Source organism: Poromitra crassiceps, assembly GCF_964638095.1.
Source record: "Poromitra crassiceps genome assembly, chromosome: 1".
Lineage (NCBI taxonomy): Eukaryota > Metazoa > Chordata > Actinopteri > Beryciformes > Melamphaidae > Poromitra > Poromitra crassiceps.
In genome coordinates, this window is record NC_139623.1 from 118,006,271 (window position 1) to 118,014,763 (window position 8,493).

Sequence of the window (8,493 nt, forward strand, 5' to 3'; positions counted from 1 at the left end):
TATCTCATTTTAAACACACCAATGTTATTGTCTATTGATTGAATTCCTCTCAGACTCACACCACTGACTTTATTAAATAAAGTCATTTTAAGTCACAACTGTAAAATAGCTGATAGCCCCTATATCCGAAAACACAATTTGTCACTCACTGAGCCAAGTAATATTATGTCCAAGAAAGACTACAGTGAAGCCACTTTACAGACAAGCTTGTTCTGAAGAAGAAAAATAAAAACACAGGTTGCCAGCCAGGTGGCCTGGCCTGCAAAAAAAAAAAAAAAAAAAAAAAAAAATTTTTTTGATGGGCCCCCCTGACGAGTGGGCCCTGGGGCGACCGCCCCCTTGCCCCCCCTCTGGCTCCGCTACTGTGCGTAGGGCATCACGTGACTGAGGGCACCAAAAAAAAAAAAATTTTTTTTTTTTTTTTTTTTTTTTTTGGTGCCCTCAGTCAGGCCACTCACTGAACAGCAGGCCAGGCGCCACCTACTGGTTTACTAGTGGTTTTATTACTTTATTCAGGGTGCATCTCATTGTAAAATTGGACTCGGCCCAAATTGGGCTTCAAACGGCCCAAATTGGGCTTCAAGCGGCCCAAATCTGGCTTCAACCGGCCCAAATCTGGCTTCAACTGGCCCAAATCTGGCTTCAACTGGCCCAAATCGGGCTTCAGACGGTCCAAATCTGGCTTCAAACAGCCCAAATCTGGCTTCAAACGGCCCAAATTGGGCTTCAAACAGCCCAAATTTTTCGCCGCCGCCCTTCGGACGCCGGCACGCACGTCGGCCTGTATCGGCCTGGCCTGCTTGGTATCTAATGCCCGGCCTGAATTATGATCCCAGTCCGCCCCTGCTTGCATGTACAGTTTAACAATCACTTGTTTGCTGACATGTACAGTAATTCTAACAATTGTTTGTTTCCCACATGTAATGAAATGTGAGATACACTAGTATCGTTCATAATTAATGATTTTGCAGTCTTTCGTTTGACAGTTATTGAAAGTTTTACGGAGGGGGGGGGGGCACCACAGAACAATTACGCTTAGGGCACCCAAATGGCCAGGATCGGCCCTGCATTATTACCAGGTGTAAATTAAATCAGGTTAATGTGGTCAAGCACTATCCGATTGCAATCTGATCACAGAAAATACGCCAGGCGTCAATGGCCTCTATCCCTGTCTCTGCCTCTCTCTCTCCTCTGTGTCTCTCTTTCCTCTCTCTCTCTCTGCCTGTGTCTCCCGTCGTCTCCTGAAGCCACTGCCGTCTCCACCACCACCCCACCCACACACGAAGTGCCGGAGCGGACTGGGACCCTGTCCCCTCTCCCAACAACGGTAGGGTCCTTATTTAGTCCTTACAAAATCAGCACATGGTTCTCATTACATTATTTTGAAAGTTCTGCCCGGCCCTCAAATTTAAGAGAATTGGGTCTGGAAATTCCTTGCAAAGTCTTTGAATTTGATTTTTAGGAGGTATGAGAACCCTGCAAATGTGACTAAAAAACAACAACATTCAAATAGGCTCTGCAAATATAGTGCAGATGTTCTCAGCATAGTGGTATACAAAGAAGCAAGGATATTAATTTAAATACACAAATACTATATAATATTATTTAGTCAAAAAAATAGATTTGGAATAAATACATTTATCTATTTATTTTTTATATTTTTTTATATTTATTTTTTGCTACTTTGACTCTGATGCGCTGCAGTCTGATCTCAGAAAAAAAATGCATGTTAGTGTCAGGTGATAATGACCTCTATCCCTGTCTCCTTCTCTGCCTCTCTACTGTCTTTCCCTCTGCCTCTGTCTCTCCTGTCGTCTCCTGAAGCCACTGCTGCCTCCACCAGCACCACCCCACCCCTTCCCCATGAAACGGCGGAGCAGCCTGGGACCCGTGATCTCTGCAACAACGGTATGCTAATGTTTTCAAGCACACTATCGGATTGCAATCTGATCACAGACAATGCATGTTAGTACCATCATTTGATGATATAAGTTGAAAAACTTAAATGGATAGGCCACTTTTTGGGGAGTTTAGCGAATTTTCCATATCGCCCCCAATAAACATCGATATACACGTCTTCACAGCAACTGTCCGTGCAGTTTGGAGGGTCGGGGTGTGCAGTAGTTAAATGGACAGCACTAAAACAGGACCAAGCGGATCGCGGCTCAAAGTCAACAAAACACAGTGCCTAAAATATAGTGTAAAATAAATATTCTGGTCAAGAGGTCTGTCTTTTTGTTTTGTTTTGTTTGTTAACTTAAGTTATTTAATTTAATTTACCTTGAAGTAAATTTGTATTTTGTTGTTGTTCCAACAGACCAAGTGCAAGCTGTGTTCCCAAACACCAGTGAGGTTCTAATCAGACAGTGCATGGCCCAGAAGTTGAAGGATGTGAGGCAGTGCGACAAAGAACAGTAAGTTTCTCTAGTTTTCTCTATCACTGAAAGTGGGTGTAAAACGTATAGAATGTAACCTGACCTTAATTCATGCTTATATTATATTGATATATCTTAATTAAAATTGGCGGTGTCTGTCACGATTGTGATGTCATCAGTGATGTGATAAACATTTTCCTGCCTGAGGCTAAACTCGTGGGCGTTCTGAGCATGAAGGGGTGGAGGGGATGTGCCACAAGGCATCATCCTCTCTGCCGAAAAGCCATTAGAAGAAGGCTAACCTTGCATCTCCAGGCTCTCTCTGAAAGGAGAAGAGCCGATCTGTGCTCAATTAGTGTTCTGGTCTGATATCTGGTGTATCTCTCTGCCTGTATCGCTCTTTTTTCCCCTGCAGTGTTAGGGTTGTATTCGTTTCATAATAGAGCTGTAATTGTAGTCGGGGCGTAGGGGCACAGATTCTGTTGTAGCATTTTCTGTTGGATTTATTGCATCTCCATCCATTATCCATGGCACATTTTACAGCATCTGTTTTAGGGCATAGGGTGTTGCCCAAAATTCTGAGAATGTTGCTCTATGCATCATAGATTTTGTGTAAGTTATGGGACCATTTGTGAATATAAAGTCCTGAATCAAATGTTTCAGTTCACAGCCGGACTACACTAGGTTTGCCTAGTTTTGGTTGTAATACCAGTATGTTTGTGAAATTGCCTTGATTATTCTAATGATATTAAAATTTTCACAGGGCTATTCTAATGATATTTAAATTTTCACAGGGGAACCAACAAGATCAGAAGACTTGTCAGCGGCAGAGAAGGTGTTCCTGAAAGGGACATGACACCCCCAAGTTCTGAAGTCTCACAGGAAGCTGTCCCTGAAAGGGACATGACAGCCCCAAGTTCTGAAGGCTCACAAGAAGCTCACATGACACCCTAGCATAGTTATTACAAAGGGATAGGCCACTTTTTGGGGAGTTTAGCTCGATTGCCATATCCCCCCAATATACACTGTCTTTACAGTCACTCTCGATGCAGTATGGAGAGAGGTCATATTTAGCGATAGAACGGTACTGCCGTTCAAAGGCAACAAAACAAAGTGCCAAAAAGCTCTATGTACATCTTGTGACTCGGGTACTAATCCAAAATGCAGAAAAACAATTTTTTGAGGTAAATAAATATTTAGTAAACATCGCTGCCGGGTGTACAGCGCATGTGCAAATAACGCATGCGTGGAAGCGCTGTCCACAGACAAACAAGGAAGTGACCCGGTATGGATTTACTATGGAAATAATGTTTCATGCAACTATGGATTATTATTTCATAGCATGGTGAATAAACTAGTCACAACATGTACACATGTGCATAGAGCTTTAGGCGCTGTGTTTTGTTGCCTTTGAACGGTAGTGCCGCCTCCACTGTTGTATCGCTAAATATGACCCCTCTCTCCATACTGCATCGAGAGTGACCGTAAAGACAGTGTATATTTAGGGTAAGTGGGGACAAAATGGCAATCGAGCTAAACTCCCCAAAAAGTGGCTGTTGCCATCTTTATTTTTCATCCATCAGAGCTGCAGCTTCACCTGCAATTGTTCCATGATCACTGTACATGTACATGCAATCTGTCAATCACTCCCTTTGATTTTGGTCTCCCGTTTGGAGTTGAAGTGGTGGCTGTTGCCATCTTTATTTTTCATCCATCAGAGCTGCAGCTTCACCTGCAATTGTTCCGTGATCACTGTACATGCGATCTGTCAATCACTCCCTTTTCTAGAGATGTATGATAAATGCAGTTATGAAAAGGTGAAGTTTTGTTAATAAATAAGATAATTTTATTCTTGTACATGTGTTGTGTGTTGCAAATAACCTACTGGTATGTGTCAAATTGTATGTAATCTGAAATTATGTGGAAAATGTGTCAAAGAAGGGATCATTCACATGTGGTTGTCTACTAATACATGTGAATGTTCCCACATGTGATCTTAGGACATGTGAATTTGTTGTTCATGTTATTCCATCCACATGGGAATATTCCCACATGTAATGTTGAAACCATGTGTGATTCTATGTTTTCCACATGTGGTTTTGGAGAAATGTGTTTTGGTTTTTCACATGTTATTCCAATTGGCATGTAACACATGTCCCAACAATCACATGTGGTTCAAGATCACATGTTGGAAGGTTCATGTGTTTCAACCACATGTGAATATTCCCACATGTGATCTTGAACCACATGTGGTTGTTGGACATGGAAATTACACATTTCAACCACATGTTGAATCACATGTGAAAAACCAAAACGTGTGCCAAAACCACATGTGGTCCACAACATATTGAATCACATTTGGTTTTAATATCATGTGGGAATATTCACATGTGGAGGGAATAACAAAACCACGTGTCCTAAAACCACATGTGGTTCAAGGTCACATGTGGATATCCACATGTGAATATTCCCACATGTGATATTAAAACCACATGTCGATCACATGTGGTCTTAATCACACATGTGTCCAAAAACCACATATATTCCAGAATCACATGTGATTTCCCACATGTGAATATCCACATGTGATATTAAAACCACATGTCAATCACATGTGTTCTGAATCACACAAAACACGTGTCCAAAAACCACATATATTCCAAAATCACATGTGATTTTCCACATGTGAGTATCCACATGTGAATATTCCCACATGTGATATTAAAACCACATGTCAATCACATGTGGTCTGAATCACACGAAACATGTGTCCAAAAACCACATATATTCCATAATCACATGTGATTTTCCACACAATTCCACACAATTAAAACCACATGTCAATCACATGTGGCATTTCAAAATCACATGTGACTTCCACATGTGGCTTGACATGTGAACATCCACATGTGATATTAAAACATGTGGTTGAGTCACACGAAACGTGTGTCCAAAAACCACATATTTCAAAATCACATGTGATTTCCACATGTGACTTTTTCGTAAGGAAATCCATACACAGAACTTTTAAACTGTTTATGAAATACTGGTGCCTCTAAATGACCTACAGTGTACAAGGGCAAATGTGACAATCGGCCAGGAGAATGGATATCACTTTGTTGTTAGTCAAACTCACATGCATGTGCTGCGTGAGGGACGGGGGTTGCGCTACAGAGTGAAGCCTCTACCCCAGCGGCCTCTCACCAGGCAAGACCGCGGCTTCACCAAAGCCCCGCCTGCGGCCTAACGGAGCCGACGCTGCACACAGCTACAAAGGGCTTCCTAAGGAGCGGATTTGTTTTTCTCTCAAAACAATTCAAAACCACCATCATGTTAAGCTGAGTAAGGAGATCGCTTTTATTTCACCAGAGCCGAAGGCAGCAACACAAAAGACTGATGGAAATAACATAACAGAAGAAGGAAAGCCCCCTGCCCCACTAAACTGGTATGCAGCTTCAGTCAGTAGATTAAACACGATTCTGCCTGACCAATCAGTCGTCTGCAGTGTTTTCACGTCACCGTATGAACCCGGGTTCACAGCACTGGAACCTCAACAGAGCAGGGACTAAAAGCAGCACGACTCAACCCCGACTCAACCCGGGCTGTCCCCGTTTTTGATCGGTGGAATGAGACAAAAAAGCGAGACGAGCTGGGCGGGGCCGCATTGATACCAGCGGTGGAAATGGGCCATTAGTCCAGATGAATGGAACGGCGGAGCCCTTTAACAGAATCCTTCCAGGAGAGAATCCACAGAAAAAAACCAGCCTGCACACAAGTGTGCAAGACAGTCATCAATGGTCTACCGTAAATTCCGGACTATAAGCCGCGGCTTTTTTCCCGTTTTTTGGCCCCTGCGGCTTATAGACCGGTGCGTCTTATCTATGGATTTTTTTCAGAAAAAAAATTCCAAATACATAAAATAATAATAATAAAAAAATAAAATCTCTCTTTTTTAGCACTCTTTCTACCTATAAATCCACTTCTGTTTTAATTTCCTCTGTTGCCCTCTTTTCACCACACCGCGGACACTGTGTGCAACATAACATAACACAAAGGTGTTGTGTTATGTTGTTTTGTTGAAATGTTACGCTAATACGGTAAATGGGAGCTTCATCAAACAGCCAACAATCCCCTCTGTGCGTGAACCCTTACATATGGTAATTACGGTAAGCAAAGTTCATCAGCCCGGAACCACAACAAGACGGGCAGTCGAGCAGTCTCTCTCTCACTCACCATGGGGAAAGTACGAAGAAATTCTCACGATGCAGCGTTCAAGCTGAAAGCAGTCGAACTCGCACTGAAAGAGGGGAATAGAGCAGCCGCGCGTACTCTTAGCATTAATGAATCGATGGTGAGACGTTGGAAAAAGCAGCAGGAGGAACTGTCCCAGTGCAAGAAAACGAAAAAGTCCTTCAGAGGCCACAAAAGCAGATGGCCGGAGCTTGAGGATTGCCTTGAGGACTGGGTGTTGACCCAGCGAGCAGACGGCCGAGGCGTCTCCACGGTGCAGATCCGACTGAAGGCAAAAACGGTAGCCACCGAGATGAAGATTGAACATTTCCTAGGTGGGCCATCTTGATGCTTTCGTTTCATGAAGCGAAAGGGACTGTCTGTCAGGGCGCGGACGACTGTCTGCCAACAGCTTCCTCCTGACTACCAGGAGAAAATCGCGAGCTTCGGCGAATACACACAAAGGAAGATCAAGGATTATTCCATCGCACCGGAGCAGATCATCAACATGGATGAAGTGCCCTTGACGTTCGACCTGCCACTCACTCGCACTGTGAACAAGAAAGGTGAATCGTCGATAACGCTGAGAACCACAGGTCACGAGAGAACCAATTTCACCTGTGTTCTAGGATGCACAGCATCTGGAGCGAAGCTGCCGCCCATGGTGATCTTCAAGCGGATTACCATGCCGAAAGAGAAAATGCCAAGTGGTATCGTCGTGAAAGTGAACAAAAAAGGCTGGATGATGGAAACTGTAATGAAGGAGTGGTTGTCCCAGTGCTACGTCCAGCGCCCTGGAGGTTTCTTTCACGAAAAGAAAGCGTTGCTCGTCCTGGACAGCATGAGGGCTCACATCACCGATTCAGTCAAAGCAGCCATCAAGACCACCAACAGTATCCCAGCTGTGATACCTGGGGGCACGACCAAACACCTCCAGCCACTCGACATCAGTGTCAATCGGGCATTTAAAGTGGCGCTGCGCATGGAGTGGGAGACGTGGATGACGAGCGGTGACAAGTCATTCACTAAAACAGGGCGCATGAGGAAGGCAACCTTCGCACAAGTTTGCCAGTGGGTCCTGACAGCCTGGAGGAGTGTGAAGACATCCACGATCACCAACGGGTTCCGAAAGGCTGGGCTGCTGCGTGACGAAGAGGAGGACGCCGCCACATCTGAGGGCCTTCAGAGGCTGTTCGAGTCGGACAGTGACGAAGAGGAGTTCGTTGGTTTTGAGAGCGACAACGAAGGAGAGAGAGGAGTGGCTGACGAAGCCACCCTGAACCTGTTCGTTTCCGACACTGAAGTTGAGGACTTTGCTGGTTTCAGTACGGAGGAAGAAGAGGAAGACGAGGAAGACGAGGATTAGTGACTTTACTTTGACTATGTTTACAGCCGTTTGCTGCACCTTCACCTAAAAGATGAAGAGAAGGATTACAGTACGGTACATGTTTACGTACGTATATTGAAATGTGATCTTAAAAAGAGACATGCAGCACCTTATCCTTTGAGGATTGTTTTTTGTTTTCCAGTTACGGTATTTACTGCACCTTAACCTTTTGAGAATTGTTTGATTGTTTTTACAGCACTTTATCCTTTTGAGGATTGTTTTATTATTATTATTATTGTTTTATTTTTTATAGCTACGGTATTTATTTTGTTTAAATGTTAATAAATGGGAGTTTATAGCCTATAGCCTACCCTACCGTAATGCTTGTTTTGTTGAATAAATGGGAGCTTCCCCAAACAGCGATCTCTTTCCCGACATTCCTCTCTGTGCACGAACCCTTTCATATGGTAATTAAACATCAAAACACCCGCGGCTTATAGTCCGGTGCGGCCTATAGAAGAAAAAAATAGTCAATTTTGGTGCTGCGGCTTATAGACCGGT

At 43.7% G+C, this 8,493-nt stretch overlaps 1 long non-coding RNA gene across 1 annotated transcript; it reads left to right on the forward strand.

The window, feature by feature from the left end:
• The first annotated feature begins 1,797 nt into the window (after positions 1–1,797).
• On the forward strand, positions 1,798–3,414 carry LOC310780988. The gene is made up of 3 exons (XR_014552943.1): positions 1,798–1,908; positions 2,318–2,414; positions 3,170–3,414. It is a non-coding gene; the product is annotated as an uncharacterized lncRNA (long non-coding RNA).
• Positions 3,415–8,493: the final 5,079 nt, after the last annotated feature.